The sequence below is a fragment of the Hakea prostrata genome, chromosome 5 (assembly GCF_041222555.1).
Source record: "Hakea prostrata isolate BN-2017 chromosome 5, UWA_Hpros_2, whole genome shotgun sequence".
Classification (NCBI taxonomy): Eukaryota; Viridiplantae; Streptophyta; class Magnoliopsida; order Proteales; family Proteaceae; genus Hakea; species Hakea prostrata.
In genome coordinates, this window is record NC_142604.1 from 34,375,537 (window position 1) to 34,398,955 (window position 23,419).

The window sequence follows — 23,419 nt, forward strand, 5'->3', positions numbered from 1 at the left end:
GACTATCCCGTTGGTGTACCGAGTACTATGACGGTCCCTATGAAGAAGCGCAAGGCGAAGAGGCATATCTCCGAGGAAGGTGATTGCGGTTACCACAATTACTACGAAGATTCCGCGGGTGGTTATGCTCCGTGGGATGCTAAGCCGGCCCATAGAGGGGAGGGGCCCTGTTTTTTATAAAAAAAATTACAACAAAAAAGATGTTTAAAAAAAAGAAGAAAAAAAAAAAAGAAAGATGTACTTGTTATTGGGATTAGGTTTTGTCTAGTTTATTCTTTTAGAGCTACTTTTCCGCTGGTTGTAAAGTGGGATTTTTGCCTCGCTTTACTTATCTGTTTGATACTCTGATTATATTTAGTATTCTAATTCATTTATGATTCATTCTTTCTTTATTGGATCTATGATTTATCTTCCGCACTCATGTTATGATTGTTCATGATTATGTTATTGTTTATGTGGGAGGTTGATCACTCGATACCTGATCTTCGGGCTGTGGATCACACTCTCGGGTATGCCAGATAGGGTACCGGCTGGGAGGGCGTGACAGGCTAAGAAGCAGAAAAAGCTTGCTACTGAGAGTATTGACAGACTCGCATTTTAGGTCAATGAGAATGAACGTCTGAAGAAGATGGTAGTCCCTAGCAAACCCAAACATCTCTCTCAAGATCTTCGGAGGGACTGCATTCGGAAGTATCTGAACAACATCTCCTTCAGCGATTTGATGACTTCGTTCAACCTTCAAGCTTACCGAGCGGGGCAGAATGACGTCTGGAAGGCTATCCTTGAGGCAAAACCTTCTTTTGACACGACTCCCTTCCAGAGTGTTTGCCATAAAGAAGTCTTCGAGAAGCTTGAGCTGCCTTTGCCTGAATGGACTCTGGAAGAAGAGGACCCTATTCTGGCGGATCCGAATATTGAGGAGTATCTTAATGATTTGCCACCTCTTCCCAAAGAACCTCAAAAATCTGCTTCAGACAAGGATCCTTCGGCCAAACCTGTTCAAGATCAATAGGAAGCTATCTCCTATTTTTTTTAAAAAAAAAAATTTCTAAGGGTTGGCCCCTATGGCCTTATTCACAACGGAATGAATGTTTGCTTCCCTTTTCTTGAACTCTGTCGCCAATGATCTAGTAGTAATTCCTCATAGCGTACTTAAAGAATTTACTTCTTTTCCTTTCTTGTAACAATGTTCGGGAATGAACTAGGCTTTTTCTGAAAAAACCTCGTACCTTAGTTGAAAATGATGCTCGGGACATCAGAGGGATACGCTTAGGAACATTGGAATACATCCCAATCTTTGAGTTGATTCGGTTCAAACCGAACCCTTTATGACGCTTGGCGCATTTCTTTCCCAACTGCTCCCTCTCTATGGCGACGCCCAAATGTTTCCTTGTATTCGCATATTAAAGTTGTCCTTCCAAAGAAATTGGAAATACTCTCTATATTTAATACTGGTGCGATGGTTGGTATCTGGCAGTATCCTCATATCAGGTGCACGATGCTCCACATGGAAACTTGGGACAAGTTTAGCTTTTAAGTATCGAATTTGAAGCATCGTTATCTCCGGACCGTTGATCTTGTATTTTTTTGAAATTCGAAATGTCCCTTCTGTTTTAACCCTTGATCTACTTGGGTTTTTAACCGTTACGTCACTCCTTGAGGCTATTTAAGTCCCTCAGGAGTGCTTCATCTTTGTCTTCGCTATCTGCAAGTCGTTCATGTCTTCACCATTTGCAAAGTAGTGTTTTGCCTTTGCCGCCGCTGTACTCCGCTAGCAAAGTAGTGTTTTGCCTTTGCTGCCTCTGTACTCTTATCTTCTGACGATACCTCGATCAGAACCTGAACAAGTGAGTTTCTTCTCTGTTATTCAGTTTTAACATGAACTTCTTCTCCCTTAGTAATCTCCAAAGTAGTATACTTGGGGTTTTCTTATTTCAGAAGTTCTCTACTGGATATCCTTTGCTTCATCTGTACTTCAAAAATCTAGGTTTTTCCCTTTTCTTCTTTATTTTTGGCTGATCTCTCATACTGACGATTACTTTTCCTTTGTAGTGCCTCCAAGAGTTAACTTGGATAATGTTAGGGCGAAATCTTTTAAGAAGACTGGTCCTATGCTAACGAAGGTTGTTCCATGCGAGGAGAATGTTGTTGGTGAATCTTCTAAAGTTCAGATTCCTACAGCTTCCGCTGGTGCTTCTCACGCGTCTCCCTCCATGATGGAGACCGTTCGGCCTCCTAAGGAGGATGTGGCTGCTTCTATAGCTGTTCGCACTGCCGAAACCCCTGCTGGTGCTTTGTTGGCATCTTCTTCCATGATGGAGACCGTTCGGTCTTCTAAGGAAGATGTGGTCCCTTTGATCGTCGCTCAGGCTCCCGAAGCTACGTCTGGTGCCTCATTGGCATCTTCCTCCAACCCTCCAACAGTTGTGGGGGTTCTTGATGAGGCCAAGTGTCACATCCACCCAGCCGGTACCCTATCTGGCATACCCGGGATGTGATCCACAGCCCCGAAGATCCATAGTCCAGGGAACACACCATCCACATCGACGATAACACAATCATGAACAATCAATATTAAGCTAAACAATCGATAATAATAGAATTCGAAAATGAGATACCAAAGATAATCAGAGTGCTGAAAGATAAAACAAGAAGGCAGTGGGCGGAATCCACTCCTTCAATCAAGCGAAAAGTGAGGTCAAAACTAGATAATTACAAATCTCAAGTTATGAAGATAAATTAAAAGTTATTACAATTCTTCCAAGTTTAACTGACACAAAAGAAGGGGGGTGGGCAGCTACACATAAGTCTCCTCCACAATAAATAAGTTCTCTTCAAAAGTGAAGACCATAGAGATCCAACATGGCTGCTCCCAAACTATCCAAGGGTTAACCCTGATACGCCGAAGGATCTTCTTCGGTACCGTAACCGAAGTCTTCATTGTAGCTAGCCTCCGGCTAGTGGTATGGGGTATCCGGGTCCGCCTCGGGGAACATATCATCAGAATAATCACCTGTAGAGCAATCTAACAAAACATTGCAACAGAAGAAGGAATGAGTTCAAAAGAACTCAGCAAGGTAGTTATTCCACAACACATAAGCCACATGATAACAATAATGAAATAATGCAGATGATATGAGACATATGATGCAATATGTTTCTACTCTAAGTATGATGGTCATCTATGGTAGACATGCTTTAAGCCGTAGCACCATACTTCCTTAGGTAGTCTCAGTCACTCATCACCGGGGGGAATTGGGTCTTGCATCCCTCTCGGACAAATCCATGGTTGGGGGTTTCGGTCACCACTCTCTCACATCACCATTTGGTCTAAGTATTGGCGCATGTCAAGGTATAGCCTAACCCAATGCAAGTCATCTACTTAATCATATCATGTATGTTCCAGATACGTCCATTCCTCCCCTCTCGGGATCCTTTTCGGGATCCTTCACACTAGAGTCACGGATATTACTCACCGGACTCATCAACCCTATTGGTCATCCACAAATGGTAGACGGGAAGATCTCACGTCCCCTCACGGATCATTTCACCGGTCTTGAGTGCCCGTGAGCCCAAGTCTAGCCATTTGCAACCCTACCAATAAATGGCCCCTTTCGGGTATCCGCAATGCAACTTATGTTTTCTCACGGAGTGGTTACCGGTCTTGAACGCCCACAAATCCACACTACTACCACGGGTCGTTCGGTCTCAATGCCCTTCCGAATCGGGTCTGATATGATAGGGACATCCTAGCCAAACACCACTAGACAAGTGCTATGTATGTCATCCAATAACCCGGGAAAGCGTCGATGGACATCTTCGGAGAACATCCCATACTATTCCCTCCCATGTCCAAGGACAAAAGTACCAGTAGGGTACTCCTCAATCCCAAGTTATACTTAAGCAATCACATGCCCAAGTTCATCATATCAATTCACAAGATACAACATCATAGTAAACATTCTATTCATGATATTGACATAATTTATCATATATTGAAATTGATAATCATAATAAGACATTGAAACAAAACTAATGTAAACACAAAGCTACTGTTAAAATACATATGTAACAAGTCTAACATGATAAGAATATGAAATAGAGACTATGTTCACTAGGTTAGGTACACCAAGTCAAAACTTCACATCCTATGTAATTATAGCGATAACTATCCTTACCTTAAGTTGGAGAAGAAGATGGTCCAAGATCCCAAGCAAGTGGCCCAATTAGTCTTAACACCCTAAACAAACATATATGAAGGATTAGAGAAGGAATTAGAATAATTAGAGATCGAACGAATCAAAACTAGGCAAAAGTTACTGACAGCAACTCTGTTGGTCGATACATTGGGTCGATGGCATCGACCAACAAGCATTGACCCAAAGAGTTTCGGGCAGCAAGCTGGGTTTTTGGGTTTTGGTCCAAATCTGGTCTTTCGGGTCTCGGATCGATACAAAACTTGGGGAACAGTTCAACTACAATATAGGGACACTAATTATCAAGGAATTAACATAATCCAATGGTCCATTTAGAAATCCCCAAATTGGCATATCAAGTTCAAGAGTTGGAAATCATGGCATTGGTTATTGCTTAATGCAAATTGGGGGAAAACATAATGGATTAGGTAGGGAATCACTTAGGAGCAATATTGAGATCATATGCAAGGTATAGATTAGGTTAATCATAGGCTTTATCTCAGTTTTGGTAAATAAAGCAAATTGGTGAGTAATAAATCATGGAAATGCATAGTTAATGATCAAGAGGTAAGTGAATCATAGCAAGATTGGGGAAAACATTAATGTAATAGGTAAAGAAGACTTATGGCAAGGTGTTTGCAAGGTTGCAGCACCTTGGCCATGGTCCCAGCAGTAAAATAAGAGTAAAGATGAGTGAGAAAGTTACTAGGAGAGAGAGTCATACCTTGAGAGTAGAGCAAGAGAGTGGAAGTGAGTAGTTTACAATGATTAATGGGGAAGATGCTTTGTAACATCCAGCCCAAACCTAGCCCGGACACCCTATTTATTTTGGGATAAAGAAAGACTGGTTCAATGTTAGACCTTAAAAGTTGGACTTTAATTTCAATATTATTATCTTTGAAAACCTTAGGAAGCCATGTCAGACCTTTCCCTTAGGGTAGATTTGTAATGTCTGGCCTTATCCTAACCTTGACCCGGCCCGGGACCTGTTATGTTTGTAGGTCCGAAAACCTGAAGTCGGGGGAACTTGTGGACCCTTTTGATTGTTGATTTGGCGTCGGAGCCCAAGCCCTTGGACATTGACGATGATGCCCCTCACTTGAGAGCATTGTCAGTGTTAGTTCTGAATCTGCGCACCGAAGAGGGGTGAATTAGTTGAAATACCAAATGAACTCCTGTGCCCAATCAGATTATATTTCCCGAAACTAGACTTCTTGATGGACTTGTAGGAGAAAACTCCACTCAATTTGACCCCATATAGCTTTCCAAATCCTTGTCCAAAGTTGCTGAACTATGTCTGGCAAATCCTGCTTGCGCATCGAAGAAGGTGAGCTTAGTTGGTGGACCTAATGAACTCTCATGCTTGATCCAAAAGTATTTCTGGAAACTAGACTTCTTTATTGACTTGTAGGAGAAAACCTCACTCAATTTGACCTTGTATAGTGCTCTGAATCCCTGTTCGAAGTTGCTGAACTATTTCTGGATTTTCTGTTGAAACCTGTTACCTGTTTTGGTCGATGCTCTTTGGTCAATGCCATCAACCAAGGACCATCGACCAAAGTTGCCCAGAATTGAGAAAAAGATGCTTTTTGGATATTCCTTCATCTATTTAAGTGAAACCTCGAACCTAGAACGATATTTTACTCATTTCAACACCTAAGAACGTGGGAAGGCTCCTCTTAGGCTCCTCTTTGGCTTGGGTGATGATCTTCTACAATAATCATTGTCTCTTTTCTTCATCTATCATCTTCCAAGGTATGATTCTCTCTCTTGCTCTCTATTCTACTCACTTCCCTTCTTCTTTTTACTGATGAGACCATGGCCAAGGTGCTGCAACCTTGCAAACACCTTGCCATGAACGTCTCTTCCCATTTATACTTGCTTTTCCTTCATTCTTGCTATGCCTCACTTGCATCTTGATCCTTACATATACATTACCATGATTCCTTGCTTAAAAACTTGATTTCTTATACTAAACTGAGATGTGGAGTATGATTAGTCTAATCTCTGGCTTGCAAATGATTGTAATCATGTTCCTAACCTATTCCCCAACTATTCTGTCCCGAAGACAATTTTGGTCGATCCTTTTGGTCGATACCATCGACCAAGACCATCGACCAAACTTGTTGCTGACAGCAACCTTGCTCTGTTTTGATCCGTTTGACATCCGATCTTCCCGACTTCTTCTCGAACTTATTATTGATGTTTGTTTAGGGTCTTAACAATTCTTTTGGACTAATTCTTGGTATTCTCAATTAATCATCAACTCAACCCAAGGTAAGGATAGTTATCTCCATAAACATATAAGTCATCAAATATTGAAATTGTGTTTTATTTAAAGAATGAAATCTCTTGATTTTCTTTCAATCATTATGAGACTGTTACATATGTGTTAGAACAGTAGCATTTAAAATCTTTATACTCTTGTTGTGTTACTTTATCATTTTGATTTGCTTATGTTTATAATGATTCGTTTCAATATCATGATTTGATTACTATTATGGATATGCATTGGATGCATGAGAAATGATGAGATTGGATATGTGATTGCTTACGTATGACTTGGGATTGGGGGGGTGTCCTACTGACACTTCTCTCCTTGGGCACCGGAGGGAATAGTATGGGATGTTCTCCGAAGGTGCCTATCGACTCTTTCCCGGGTTATTGGATGACATACATAGGGCTGTCTAGTTGGGTGGCTAGGTTTATCCTTGTCGTGTCAAACCCGAATCGGAAGGGCATTGAGACCGAACAACCCATGGTAGTGTATGGTTGGATGGGCGCTCTAGGCCGGTAACCAATCCGGTAGGGGACATAAACCATGCTACGAATACCTGAGAGGGGCCATTTATTGGTAGAGTTGCATATGGATAGACTTGGGCTCACGGGCGCTCAAGACCGGTAACCAATCCGTGAGAGGACGTGAGAGCTTCCCGTTTACTATATGTGAATGACCAATAGGGTTGATGAGTCCAAAATCCGGGATTTCGCTGACTCTAGTGTGAAGGATACCGGAAAGGATCGCCGGGGGCGAGGAATGGACGTATCTGAATCTGACTTGACCGACTGAGTAGATGACTTGCATTGGGCTAGGCTTTACTGTGACATGCACCAGTACTTGACCAAATGGTGATGTGAGAGAGCGGTGACCGATTCCCCTTACCACGGTTTTTTGATGACTTTACCGATCTTCCCCGGGCATTCCCAAGATATGGAATGGGAGAGTAACAGACGACCCAGAGAAGTATGGTGCTATGACTTAAAGCATGTCTACCTTAGAGACCAGCATTCATAGAGTTAGAACCATACTTGCATCATGTGTTCCATATCATATTGCATCATATTATGGCTTGTATCATATGGTTTATATTTTTATGGAATGACTACCTTACTGAGTTCTTTTGAACTCACTCCTTTTTGCAACATATTTTGTTAGACTTTTCTGCAGGTACTACCACTGTTGATTGTGGTAGTCAACCCTCTGGAGGCCAAGTTGAAGACTTGTATCATAGTGGCGGCGATGAACCAGTTGATAAAGACGAGTAGACCGAGATCGGGACTTGTTTGTAGTAGTTCAGTTTTATATTTGTGTGTTAGGGATGAGATGTCGCCTCATTCCCTTTTTAACCTTTTTATTTGAATTGTCGGGACTATAGCTTAGTTGTTTCACTTGTTATTTGGTGAATCGGTTGTAACCTTTACTTTTAGTCGAACCATCTTCCGCTATTTTTATAGGACGGGTTTTTCCCCTCCTTTTCACACTTTGACTATTTGTCCTATTTGTATCATTTCCGCACTCTGATATTATTTGTGAAACCTTCTGAGATCTTTTCTAGACTTTTATTATTAAATTATTTGGATACAAGGAATTGTTCTTGCTTTTGATTATATTATTGTGCTAAGTGACTATGATCGTTCCTAAACTTGATCGGCGGGACTGTAATTCACTCTCTGGGTAATCAGATAGGGCATCCCCTTGGTGGATTTAGGGCGGGATGTGACATGCTTCACCATTACCAAGGAGGAGTTCTTGAGAGGCTTTTCCACGTTCTCAGGAGTTGCAATCATTGGAATAGGGCTCCAGCATCGAGGAATGATTAAATAGAATGAAGAATATTCCGGAGAATCTTTAAACACTGGGTTCAGCAGCACTGTTGGTCGATACATTAGGTCGATGGTATCGACCAATAGTATCAACCAATACATGTTTCTGCATAATTTTTCAGAATAGTTTAGCAACTTTAGGTGTGGAGTTGGAGGGCTATACAAGGTCAAATTGCATGGGGTTTTCTCCTATAGTTCACTCAAGAAGTCTAGTTTCGGGGAGTACCTTCGGATTGTGCACAGAAGTCCGTTTGATATCTCAACTGTCTCACTCTTCATCAATGCGCAGATTCTAACTTAACACTGATAATGTGCTCAAGGAAGGAGCAACATCATCAATGTCCATAGATTGGAGTTCCAACACCATGTCATCAACTAGTAGGGTCCATAAGTCCCTCCTACCACCACTTCGGGTCTTCGGACCTACAAACACAACAATTTCTGGGTCGGGTCAAGGTTAGGTAAAAGCTGGATTTTACACTGAGGGTGCTGTTTCTAGAAAGAGTCCTCGGTTTGATATTGAGGTGTACCTGCCTTCCTGGTCGCTGAGGAGGTCTTACTTGGTGATGGGCGATTTTGACAAGGCACTTCAATGGTGCACTTCTATTTAGATGCCCGCCAAGAGTAGAGCCCTCTCTGTGGTCCCGGATATGGATTTTGTAAAGTCCCTGGTGATGTAAGTTTTTTTTCATTGCTTTCTATTCTGAAGATTTTCTGCTCTTGACTAACTCTTGAAGTGTTGCAGGAGCCTGGCTGGTAACTTCCATAATCAGGTGGATGCAGCTTTTAGACTCAGTAGACTCAGTAATGATCTTTCCAAGCTTCGGGAAGAATCCAAAGCCAAGGATGTTGAGATTGCTCGTCTTGGAGACAAGGCTTGGGAGGTTGCCCGAGTGAAGAATTCTGAAAATGAGCAACTTCATTCGAATTTGGATGGTGCTAGGGAGAGAATCCGAAAGCTTGAGTGGGAAGTTGAGAAGCTTTCAGCAGGTGCGAAAGGGTTTGAAACTGCACCTACGCCTCAAAGGCAAGCTGTTACCCTTCTGCCCGAGTCCCTTCCGATTGATGTTCGTTGGGCTTGCATCTTCAAATATTTGCAGAGTAAGCCATTTGTTGAGATGTTGAACACTTATAATTTGTAGGCATATCGGGACGATGAGAACGAGGTATGGGAATCGATACTAAGGAGAAATCCTTATTTCAACATGGCTCCCCACCGCGCAAATTGTCATCCCTAAGTGTTTGAAAAGTTGCGACTTCCTCTTCCTGCTTGGGCCAAGGACGTGGTGGACCTCCCCATTCCAAATCTGGATATAATGCATCATCTTGATGACTCTCCTCCTTTGTCCACTCTCAGAGGATTCAGTTATGAAGAGCTTGCCTCAAATGCAGGTCTGACCAAAGGCCAAGCCTCTTTGGAAAAAGCTGGATAAAGAGTATGGAATGCGGAGGATTTTGTAGGTGGGAGTTTACGGAATTCTTCGCAATCACCGAGGGGGAGAACCAAATGATGAGAGGACCTATGTCTCCATGGTCAGCAGTCATCACATGTCTTCCTGGCTCTGTTCTTTTGACTATGTATTGCTTCTGACAAAGCTGCTTCGATCCTGTTTTTGGAGTTCTTCGCAATCACCGATGATGATTTTCCTTCTTGATCGAACGAGGATTGTATCTCAACACTTGTTTTCTCATATGTGTATTTGATGTAAAGGTTGACCCCTTCTGGTTGTTTAAAGGAGTAAAGAATTAACTTTATCTTTGAGCTTTGTCAGTCACTAGAGTCTCCGCTGTAATAGGTCTTAGTTGTTTTAGAATAATGCCTTTACTTAAGGATTTCCGTAGAAATACAATAAGTGTAGAAGGTCCCACTCGGGTTTTAAACCAATGCCTTTACTTAAGGATTTCCATAGAAATACAATAAGTGTGAGAAGGTCTCACTCGGGTTTTAAACCGATGCCTTGTAGAAGGTCCCACTCGGGTTTTAAACCGATGCCTTTACTTAAGGATTTCCGTAAAAACACAATAAGTCTGAGAAGGTCTCATTCGAGTTTTAAACCGATGCCTTGAAGAAGGTCCCACTCGGGTTTTAAACCGATGCCTTTACTTAAGGATTTCCGTAGAAATACAATAAGTCTGAGAAGGTCTCATTCAGGTTTGAAACCAATGCCTTGTAGAAGGTCACACTCGGGTTTTAAATTGATGCCTTTACTTAAGGATTTCCAGAGAAATGCAATAAGTCTAAGAAGGTCTCACTCGGGTTTTAAACCGATGCCTTGTAGAAGGTCCCACTCGGGTTTTAAACTGATGCCCTTTGATTTTTTCGCTGGATCTTATATGAGTATTGTGTGTTGACCCCAATCAAAATATGTTGTGTTGAAAACTGAGAATTGTATTGATTGAGTTGAATCTTTGTTACATCATGAATGAAAATGATGATCTTCCTAGGGATAATGTTTCTTCAGGTGTCTAGCATTCCATGAACGATACAACTCTTTGTTTGTTGTCATGTTCTTCAGCTTATATGCTCTTGAACCGATTAGTTACCATATATGGGCCTTCCCATGAAGGGTCCAATTTCCTCTGGTGGTGTGGGTCTGAAGCTAAGGTATTCCTTAATACCAAGTCTCCCGCTCGGTACCGACGATTCTTCACTCAGGAATTGTAATGTGACGCTACCCTTCGTTGATAATGTTGAGTTCGTGCTATTGTTTTTGCGCGAACTTCATCTAACAATTCAAGGCTATCTAGCAATCCTTGTTCGTTTGCTTTTTCCTTGAACTCTCTTTCCCATAGTGTTCCAACCATTACTTCGACAGGTGCCAATGCTTCAGACCCATAAGCCAGTTTAAAAGGAGTTTCTCCTGTGGGAGTTCGAACCGTAGTTCGATAGGCCCACAGAACGTTGTGCAATTCTTCGACCCATAAAGCTTTATCAGCTTCGAGTCTCTTTTTTATCCCGTCAAGTAGTGTTCGATTTGTAACCTTCACTTGGCCATTGCTTTGAGGATATGCTACTGATGACATACGATGCTCGATTAGATATGTTTTGCAATATTGTTCAAATTGTGGGTTGTCGAATTGTGTGCCAGGATCAGTTACGAGAATTTTTGGCATCCCGAACTGATAAATGATAGACTCTAACATGAACTTTTCCACCTTTATTTCAGTGATGGTTGCTAGAGCACTAGCTTCTACCTACTTAGTGAAGTAATCAATTGCTACTATGAGATATTCTCTTCCGCCGATAGCCTTGGTGAATTTTCCCATGATATCGATTCCCCACATCGCGAAAGGGATGGGGTCTAGAATTGATGTCAAGGTTTCAGCTGGCCTTTTTGATACCATAGCATGGATCTGGCAATTGCTACAGCAACAAGCGTATTCCATTGCAGCTTGTTGGAGCTTCGGCCAACACAAGCCGAGCCTCAAAATTTTGTGGGCCAAAGCACAACTACCCATATGAGCCCCACAAATTCTTTTATGAACCTCTGCTAGAGCTATTTCCGATCCTTCGGGACCCAAGCATCTCAAGAGGGGTCCAGCATAGGACCTTCAGTACAACCTTCCATTTTGCATTATGAATCGTGCTTCCCGTACCTTGATTAACCTTGCTTCCTTTGGATCTTCGGGTAGCTTATCATCTCTAAGATATTCCACGATCAGGTCCATCCAGCATCGTTTGGCTTCAATATAGGATATCTCCTTCTCCTGATTGCTTGGGAATGTTACTTCCTCAATATAGACCGAACGGTCTAGATTCTTTTCCTTGGCATTAGCTAGTCTTGATAACTCATGTCACATCCACCCAGCCGGTACCCTACCTGGCATACCCGAGTGTGTGATCCACAGCCCCGAAGATCAAGTATTGAGGTAATCAACCTCCCACATAGACAATAACATAATCATGAACATAAATAATCAATGTACAAAGTATAATCCAAAAGATCCAAATAAGGAAGGAATAAATCATATATCATCAGAGTACGAAAGACAATCAAAATGTCTAAATCAATAGGTAAAGTGAGGCGGAATCTCACTCCACAAACAGCGGAAAAGTAGATCGCAAGTCAAAAGAAAGATTACATCTAGTTCTAAGATAAGAAAGAAAGATATAACAAACTAAACTAAAAGTCTATTCTACTTTACAGAGAACGTCTTCATAAACATAGACTTCATCAATGACGCTCAGACGCTCCCACTCCACAGTAGGGCTAATCCTGGTAACAAGTAAGACCACTTGAGGAATCCTCAATGTAATATTCATGGTTGCCAACACCTTGCGTGAAGTACGCCTCTTCAGTTTGCGCTTCCTCATATTGATCTTCATAGTCATCAATACTTGTAGAATAGTCTAACAAAAGATATTGTACCAAAAGGAATGAGTTTCAAAGAAACTCAGTAAAGCAGTTAATCCATAATAACATAAATACTAGGATTTCAAAACAGAGTAAAATGCTATATGATATGAAGCACATGATGCAATATGATTCTAACTCTATGTATGCTGGTCTCTATTGGCAGACATGCTTTAAGTCATAGCACCGTATTTCTTTAGGAAGGTCTCATCACGCAACGCCTTTTGGTAGTGGGTCTGGCATCCCTCGGGACATTCCATGGCTGGGGGTTAAGTCACCGCTCTCTCACTCACCATTGGTCTAAGTACCGGTGCATGTTAGGGTCAAAGCCTAGCCAAATGCAAGTCTCCTACTTAGTTACATCAAGTCAGATCCAGATACGTCAATTCCTCGCCCCTGGTGATCCTTTCCGGCATCCTTCACACTAGAGTCCTCATAGTCCCTGACTACGGACTCATCAACCCTATAGGTCATCCACATATGGTAAACGGGAAGCTCTCACGTCCCCTCACGGGTTGGTTACCGGTCTTGAGCGTCCGTGAGCCCAAGTCTATCCATATGCAACCCTACCAATAAATGGCCCCCACAATGTGATTCCTGTCCTCTCACGGGTTGGTTACCGGTCTTGAGCGCCCATGAATCCCCATTGCTACCACTGGTCGTTCGATCTCAATACCCCTCTGATTAGGGTCTGACATAACAGGACATCCTAGCCAAACACTACTAGACAGCCCTAAATATGTCATCCAACAGTTTAGGAAGGTATCCAAAGGGCATCTCCGGAAACATCCCATAATATTCCCGTAGTTGTCCAAGGACAGAAGTGTCAAAAGGACACCTCTCCTTTCCAAACCATATAATCATTCACAATCATAAATCCATAAAATCACATATATGGTAACTTCTTATATGGAAAGAAATCAATAATAACATCCAACTTGCATATATTTGGTAAGTAAATCATACATGAATCAACTTAGCATAAACATGTAATGCTACTGTAATCAAGGTAGTTGCATCACTAGTATATCAGTGTAAGAATCTAATTAAGGAAATAAACCAAAGATTCAAATATAGAAACTAGAACATGCAATCTATGTAATTAAGGAATAACCATCCTTACCTTATATAACTCGCAAAGGATCTTAGGGAATCAAGTAAGACCTTGTCTAAACTTGGAAAGAAAGTGCTAAACAAGTATATATAACATATTAGGAAAGATACCTAGAAGGAAAGAAATCAAATCATCCAAAACAGACCAAACATGAGGTTGCTGTCCTCATTGGTCAATTGATTGGTCTACTGCCTCAGTCGACCAATGAGTCGACCAACAGAGATAATGGCCTTCAAAATCAGAAATTTTAGAATATAAAACCGAATTTGGTGGTTCAAAAGGGTACCAAACAAGGGGGAAACTACAAGGGTAGTATGCTAGTATATAGAGGACTTCTAAACACTAATCATATCAAGTCTTCAAGTTACAAATTAGGAAACAAAAAAGTTTCCATCATTAGATCAATCATGGTTCTTGAAGAATTCTTAGTATAAATCATGGACAAGAACAATAGGATGATGGATTACTAATATGACAAAGGATTCATGAATAGCATGCATAGATTCTCAAGAGAAATAGAGCTAAGGCTGAAGAACGTCAATCTAAATAAGGAAAGAGAATAGATGCATGTTTTCCTTCAAAAGCGAGTGATGATCTTGATGAAGATCATCCATCAAGCTTTAGATCTTTAGGAAAAGAGAGGGAAAGAGTAAAGAGATAGTTGCAACAAAGATACAACATCATCTCTACTGTCCTCAATCAGACAAGGAAAGCAAAGTAATGGAGAATCAAAGACAAAACATAGAAGAGGATGATCATATACCTTTTTGTGTAATGCACAAGATTTGACGAAGATCCGTCAAGAGAATCACCAAGGATGCAAGGGAGATGACTTGCAGAGGGCTCTGGTTCTTTCCAAAGAGTTTGGAGGCATAAAATACGAAGTAGACTCGAGATTGGACTTAAATAGAGCAAGCAACGACCTAATTAGCAAAATCAGATCCCATTGGTCGACTGGCCCAGTCGACCAATGAGTCGACCAATCAGGACAGCAAGTCCAAAACAGGGAAATGAAGGCTCAGATCAAATCCAAACATAAAGGGGTTTTGTACACACACCATGTGACTTACCTAGTAGGTAGAAATGCCTTCAAACCAAGTCAAAGAGTACTCCAAGTCCATCAACTAATTCCATCTTCCTCAGGGTGCAGTTTCCATAAATGGAACACTGTCATCAACACTCATGGACTCTAATCCAAACACCAAGTCTTCCACTGGGATGGTCCATAGCTGACTTCTTGCTTTACTTCGGGTTGTCGGACCTACAAACAACAGGGTTTCAGGGTCAAGGTTAGGGCTGGGTTTCACAGCTCATCTGCCATTATATTTTCTATTCTTGGGATCTGACATACTTTTAGATTCCTGAATTCTTTCTGCAACGCTTGCACAATTTCTTGACACTTTTGTAGTCGGGGTTCTTTGATGCCATACTCCCCTAGCACTTGATTAACAATAAGCTGTGAGTCACTAAAGATAGTTACCTCTTCTATTGCTAATGCTTTTGACAAGCGAAGTCCAGCTATTAGAGCCTCGTACTCCACTTCGTTGTTGCTTGCTTCGAATGTGAACCTTAATGCATATCGAATAATAAAACCTATTGGGCTTTTCAAAAGAATCCCAGCCCCAGCTCCTTGCTTATTGCTCGAGCCATCCACGTATACCTCCCACATGGTCGGAATACTAGGCTCGACAATCTCCTCTATCAGTGCTGTATTTTCTACTACAAAATCGTCCAATGCTTGAGCCTTGATTGTCGTTTGAGGCTTAAAACTTACTTGGAATTCACTTAGCTCGACCGACCATGCTACCATTCTTCCAGACAAATCAGGTTTACGAAGAACTTTACTAAGAGGAAAAGTAGTAAATACCTCGATTGGATGCTCTTGAAAGTATGGGCGTAGTTTTCTGGCCGCTACCATAAGAGCCAAAGCCTGCTTTTCGATCTGGGAATATCGTGTTTCCGCATCGAGTAGTACGTGGCTGACATAATAGATTGGCCACTGTTTCTTGTCTTTCTCCCGAACAAGTACCGCACTTACTGCCGAGGGGGATGTTACTAAATATAGTTGTAAAATTTCTCCCTTCTCTGGTTGGGACAAGAGTGGTGGTCTTCCCAATGTTTCATTCAGATCTTCAAACGCCTTTTGACATTCTTCTGACCATTTTGCCTCCTTTCTACCTCTCAAATATTTGAGTGCTTTGAAGAAAGGTAGGCACTTTTCTCCTGACTGTGAGATGAACCGGTTCAACACAGCTACTCTCCCTATTAGGCATTGCACATCTCGAACAGTTTTGGGTGCTTCCATGTCTAGCAAAGCCTATATTTTGGTTGGATTAGGCTCAATACCTCTTTGAGACACCATAAAACCCAGGAACTTGCCCGATGATACACCGAAGGCGCACTTTTCCGGGTTCAACTTCATCTAGTATTTCTGGAGTACTGAAAATACCTCTACTAAATCCTCGATATGTTTTGATCTTGCAGTGCTCTTTACTAGCATATCATCAACATATGCTTCCACGTTTCTCCCGATCAAGTTTGAATATTTTGTTGACTGTCCTCTAATAAGTAGCCCCTGCATTTTTCAAGCCGAACGGCATAACTTTGTAATAGAAGCTTTCACGATCTGTCATGAAAGCAGTAAACTTTTCATCCTCTTTATTCATGAGGATCTGGTTGTATCCCGAGTATGCATCCATGAAACTTAATGTTTCATATCCTGTGGTGGCATCTATTAAAAGATCTATCCTGGGTAACGGATAACAGTCTTTCGGACAAGCCTTGTTGAGATCTGTGTAATCTATACACATTCTCCACTTTCCACTTGCCTTCTTGACCATTACCACGTTGGCCAATCAGACTGGGCATTCGATGGGTTCAATGAACCTAGAGTTCTTCAATTTTTCAACTTCACCTTTGATGGCTTCGTGCTTTTCTATGGAGAAATTTCTCCTCTTCTGAATAACTGGTTTTATCTTCGGATCTATCCAAAGTTTATGCTCTGCAACCTGCCAATCAATTCCCGGCATATCCTCTATAGACCACGCGAATACATCACTGTTTTGCTGAAGAAAAAACTTTAGTTCCTTCTTAAATTCCTCTAGCTGCTCAGATCCAATATGGGTTGTTCTTTTTTCATTATCAGGATACAGCTGGATTCATTCCAACTTCTCGACTGGCTCGGGTCTTTGCATCTCTACCTCGTCCCGATCATCTCGTATTTCTATTGGTAACGCTGTTACCTTCCTCAAACCCTCCTTATCTTTCAAACATGCTACATTGCACTATCGGGAGATTCTCTGGTCAGAGGAAACCTGACCAATTCCCATTTCGGATGGGAATTTTATCTTCAAGTTCTTTGTCGAAACTATAGCACCTAACTTTGATAGGGATGGTCTTCTAAGAATGACGTTGTAAGCCGGAAGTTCCCGAACCACCAAGAAGTTTACCCAAACAGTAGCCTCTTGGGGGAAGCTTCCAATTGATAAATCCAACTGTACAGATCCTTCAACTATCGCGGACAATCTGGCAAATCCATACAGGTGCATAGATGACGGCTCCACTAAATCCTCGTCTACTATAAGCTTTTGATAAGCTGCATAAGATAAAAGGTCTGCAACAAACCCTGTGTCAACTAACACTCTATGTACCTCTCGGTGTGCAATCTCTACTTTGATGACTATGGTATCATCATGAGGTAGACAGACGCCTCTTTCATCTTCCTTACCAAAGGTGACCGAAGCCTCACCATTCGGCCTTTTCTGCTTCTACGTTTCTCCAGTTCCAACAAACTTGGACTTGGCCTTTAGTTCCGGAGCGACTCAAGTTCAGGACCTCCAAATATTGTCAATATGGGTGACTGAGTAGCATCGATCACTTCCTTACCTTTCTTAGATCTAGGAGCTTCGGTTGGTCGTTCCGGACTTATCAAACACTCCCTCTTGTTACCTGTGTCCCGTGGTTCCATTCGACTACCCTTGACGAAACTAGACAAGTGGCCTTGCGATATTCAATCTCTCAATATCGTCTTTTAAGTGCCTGCAATCATTGGTATAATGACCGTAATCCTTGTGGAAACGGCAATACCTCTCCCTATCTTGCTCCCCAGGCTTGGTGGGAAGCTTTGATGGCCACTTCAGGATATTCTGTCTTTTGATAATGTTCAAGATATCAGCACGAGGAGTATTCAATGGAGTATATTCACTTTGGTCTGGAGACCTTTTCCGCCACGCCGTACGAGGCTTTCCAACCCGATCACGAACATTTTGCTTCAACTTTTGCTTTTTCTCGGGGGCTTTCTGTTCTTTTGTAGAGGCCTTGTTGTCTCCCTGACGTGCATTCAGGATCTCCATTACCTCCGCCTGCTTCTGACACCTTTGCACCACTTCAGCATAGGTGGTGGGCATGTCTTGAAGTAGTAACTCCAAGAGTCGCCAGTTGGTGAGTCCAGTGAACAAAGCAGTTTTAGCTACCTGTTCATCTAGATTTTCAATCTCCATTGTGACATTGTTAAATCTTTTCAGGTATTCCCGAATCGATTCACTTTTCCCTTGTCTGATAGTAAACAAGGTCTCCTCGGTCTTCTTGATCTGAATTCCACTTTGGAATCGTCCAATGAATTTTAGCGCCAACTCTTTAAAGTCTACAATTTTTCCTGAGGGAAGATTTGAGAACCACTTTTGTGCTGCGCCGGTCAAAGATGAACCGAATACTCTGCAAAGGATTTCATCTGAGTTACCCGCAACAGCCATAGTGTCACGCCCTCCCAGCCGGTACCCTATCTGGCATACCCGAGAGTGTGATCCACAGCCCGAAGATCAGGTATCGAGTGATCAACCTCCCACATAAGCAATAACATAATCATGAACAACCATAACAAGAGTGCGGAAGATAAATCATAGATCCAATAATGAAAGAATGAATCATAAACGAAACGGAATAATAAATATATAATCAGAGTGTCAACAGATAAGTAAAGTGAAGCAAAAATCCCACTTTACATCCAGCGGAAAAGTAGCTCGAAAGAATAAACTAGATAAAATCTAATCCCAGTAGCAAGTACATTGGGTAACTAAATTATTCTCCACTTTGTAGACGACATCCTTGTAGGTGTAGATCTCGTAAATAGCACAAGGACGCTTCCACTCAATGGTCGGACTAAGCATTGTACGGAGCATAACCACCCGCGGAATCTTCAGAGTAATTGTGGTAACCGCAATCACCTTCCCCGGAGATATGTCTCTTCGCCTTGCGCTTCCTCATAGGAACCGTCATAGTATTCCGTACTGCAGGATAGTCTAACAACATTGTACAATAAAGGAATGAGTTTCGAAGAAACTCGGTAAAGGCGCTTAAAATCCATAATAACATAAATGGCAGAATTCCGAACAATCATAAATGCAATATGATATGAGACAAACAATGAATGAATGATTCTAACTCTATGTATGCTGGTCTCTATTGGCGGACATGCTTTAAGTCATAGCACCGTACATCGTAGGAAAGTCTCAATCACTCATCATCAGTTGGCAATGGGTCCGGCATCCCTCGGGACAAACCTTGGCAGGGGGTTAAGTCAACACACTCTCTCACAACCATTTGGTATAAGTACGGCGCATGTCGGGGGTAATACCTATCCAAATGCAAGTCTTCTACTTGGTTACATCAAGTCGGATCCAGATACTTCCATTCCTCGTCCCCGACGATCCTTTCCGGTATCCTTCACACTAGAGTCCTCATAGTCCCCCGACTACGGACTCACCAACCCTATTGGTCATCCACATATGGCAAACGGGAAGCTCTCACGTCCTTTCACGGGTTGGTTACCGGTCTTAAGCGCCCGTGAGCCCAAGTCTAACCATATGCAACCCTACCAATAAATGGCCCCCACAATGTGATTCCTGTCCTCTCACGGGTTGGTTACCGGTCTTGAGCGCCCATGAATCCCCATTGCTACCACGGGTCGTTCGGTCTCAATACCCCTCCGATTAGGGTCTGACATAACAGGACATCCTAGCCAAACACTACTAGACAATCCTAGATATGTCATCCAACAGTTTAGGAAGGTGTCCAGAGGGCATCTCCGGAAACATCCCATAATATTCCCGTAGTAGTCCAAGGACAGAAATGTCAAAAGGACACCTCTCCTTCCCAAACCATACGTAAGCATACACATGCATCAATTCATATCATCACATATATGGTAACTCCATATATGGAAAGAAATCAATATTTACAAACATTTGTATAACATTGGTAAGTAAATCATACATGAATCAATTCAATATGAATAAGTAATGCTACTGTAATCAAAGTTATGCAACAGTAGTATATCATTGTAAGAATCTAATTTAGGAAACATATTAATGATATTCAAATATAGAAACTAGATTCCCGCTATCTATGTAATTAAGGAAATAACCATCCTTACCTTTTATAACTCGCAAAGAATCCTAAGAAATCAAGTAAGATCTTGGCAAACTTGAGAAGAAGGTCCTAAACAAGTATATACACATATTAGAAAAGATCCCTAACAGAAAATATAGCAAAGCATCCGAAACAGACCACCTGGAGTTGCTTGTACTCATTGGTCGAGTGGATTGGTCGAGTGGTCCAGTCGACCAATCAGTCGACCAATGCAGACAGTAGCTTAGAAAATCAGAGTTTTGAGATATGAAATCCGAATTTGATGGTTCAAAAGGGTACTAATCAAGGGGTAGACTACATCAGTAGTATTCTAGCATATAGGGGACCTCAAAACACTAATCAAATCAAGGTATCAAGACCCAAATTAGGAAACAAAAAGTTACCATAAATAAATCAAACATGGATCTTGATGAAGTTTGAAATAGAAAACAAGGACAAGAACAATAGGAAGATGGATCATTGCTTTCGGTAATGAAAACATGAAAACATGCATAGGTCTTCATGGTATAAGGCTTAGAAGCATAAATCTAAATAAGGAAATAAAACCTACCATATATGTACTATCATGCATCATGAAGAACACATAGTAAGGTAGAAGAGAATAACTAGAATTCTATGGATTATGGATCATAGCAAGAAAACACAACCATTAACCACTAACATGATCAATGAAAGAAGATCCAAAGAGATCGGGAATTCAGATTAGGAAATTAACAGAGATTAAATCATGGTTTGATCATGAATCCTTCAAAAGCTTGCAATGATCATGGTTAAGATCATTGTTCTAGCCTTTAATCCTTAGGATGATCATGAGAACATGTTCGAGAGATGTTTGCAACAGAGGATGCAGCATCTCTTCTACTGTCTCAACTCAAAAAGGAAAGAAAAACAAAGATGTAGGAGAAGAAGAGAGAGTAGACATACCTTTTGATGCAAAAAGAAGAGTTCCGACGAAGATCCGCCAAGAAAACTCCAAGGATGCAAGAGAGATGACTTGCAGAGGTCTTTGGTCTCGTTCCGAGAGGGTTTGGAGGCAGCAAATACGAAGTGGACTCGAGGTTAGGCTTAAATAGAGCAAGAATCAACCTAATTGCCAAAGACAGCACCCATTGGTCGAGTGGATTGGTCGATCGGCCCCAGTCGACCAATCAGTCGACCAATGCAGACAAAGCAAGGCCAAAACAGGGAATTGAAGGCCCGGATCAAATCCAAACCTAAAGGGGTTTTGCACACAAGTCAAGTGACTTACCTAGTAGGTAGAAATGCCTTCAAACCAAGATAGAGATCACTCCAAGTCCATCAACTAATTAGATCTTCATCAGGATTCTGTTTCCATAAATAGCACCTCATCATCAACCTTCATGGATTCAAAGCCAGACACCAAGTCCTCTCTCGGGATGGCCCAAAGCTGACTTCTTACTTTACTTCGGGTCATCGGACCTACAAATAACAAGGTTTCCGGGTCAAGGTTAGGGCTGGGTTTCACATTCTCCCCCCTTAAAGAAATTTCGTCCCCGAAATTGAAAGCGTACTGTGCTTCCAAAGAGGTAAGGAAACTTCTCCTTCATGTCTTCTTCCTTCTCCCAAGAAGCTTCTTCAGGGGTATGGTTCTTCCACCGAATCTTCACCAAAGGAATGGCGCGATTCCGCAGCTGCTTGTCCTTCCTATCCAGGATTTCGGCCGGTTCTTCATCATAGGTCAAATCAGCACTAAGTCCTTCAGGTGCTTGCTGCAAAATGTGTTCCGGATTCTCTATGTATTTTCGGAGCATCGAAATATGGAACACATTGTGCACACCAGCAAGAGGCGGAGGTAATGCTAATCGATACGCAACAGGTCCAACCTTTTCCAAAATCTCGAAAGGTCCAATGTAACGAGGGCTAAGCTTTCCCTTAACATTGAATCTCATCACACCCTTCATTGGTGAGACCTTCGGAAAGACTTTCTCTCCAACTTGAAATTCCAAATCGGTCCTTCTCTTATCAGCATAAGATTTCTGTCTCGATGGGCAGACTTAATCCTTTCTCTTATCATATCTACCATAGCACTTGTAGCTTCAATCATCTCGGGACCTAAGACTTTTCTTTCACCTGCCTCAGTCCAAAGACAAAGGTGTCCTACAAGTACTACCATACAAAGCCTTGAATGGAGCCATGCCTATTGTTGCTTGATAACCGTTGTTATAGGCAAACTCAACCAAAGCTAGGTGTTCATCCCAATTACCACCCATATCCACCACACAAGATCCGAGCATGTCTTCCAATGTCCGAATTGTCCGCTCGATTGTCCATCGACCGTGGATGATGAGCTGTACTCAAGTTCAATTGGGTTCCCAAGGCCTCTCGCAAACTATTCCAAAACCTTGAGGTGAACCTAGGATCACGATCCGAGACAATACTCAATGGCACACCATGCAGACGAACCACATTATCCACATAAAGCCCGGCTAGCTTATCCAGAGTATGAGTGATCCTCATAGGAATGAAATGGGCTGATTTGGTCAACCTATCAACAATCACCCACACAAAGTGTCATTGCCTTTACTTGTCCGAGGCAAGCTAGTCACAAAGTCCATGGAGATATCTTCCCACTTCCAACTAGGAATAGGAAGGGGTTGAAGTAATCCAGATGGAGGTTGTCGAACGGCTTTCACACGTTGGCAAGTCTCACACTTGGCAACAAAATCGTCAACATCCGCCTTTAGACCAATCCACCAAAAATGTTCCTTCAAGTCCTTGTACATCTTGGTGCTTCCCGGGTGTACAAGAAAGACCGATCGGTGTGCTTCCTTCAATATTTCATTCTTAACTTCATCGTTTGCTTGCAGCACACAGTCTTCCTCTAAACAACAAAGCACCATCCATGGATATACCAAAGTCGGGGTCCGACTCAGGATTCGAAGAAATCTTCTCAACTTTGGTCAAAAACTCTTGATCGAATCTCGCAGAGCAACAATCTTATCTCTAAGACCAGATCTTGCCGTCATGGCAGAAAGAATAAAATCAGAATTCTCAGGAACGATTTCCAAATCAAAACTCTCAATAGAAGACCACAATGGTAAACTCAAAGCATTCAAATCCAAAGTCTTCTTCTGGTTCTTCCTACTAAGAGCATCAGCTACAACATTTGCTTTCCCAGGATGATACTGAATATCACAATCATAATCGGAGACGAGTTCCAACCATCTCCTTTGTCTCATGTTCAACTCCTTTTGGGTAAAGAA

The 23,419-nt window shown here is 41.9% G+C and overlaps 1 protein-coding gene across 1 annotated transcript in view; it reads right to left on the minus strand.

Moving 5' to 3' along the window:
• Positions 1-2,966: 2,966 nt before the first annotated feature.
• The window catches only part of LOC149015862 (putative disease resistance protein RGA1), a 43,202-nt gene continuing 22,749 nt past the window's right edge, over positions 2,967-23,419 (minus strand). Inside the window, exon 3 of the mRNA XM_089155852.1 lies at positions 2,967-3,025. The gene's annotated coding sequence lies outside the window, so the exon portion shown is untranslated. The remainder of the gene's footprint in view (positions 3,026-23,419) is intronic.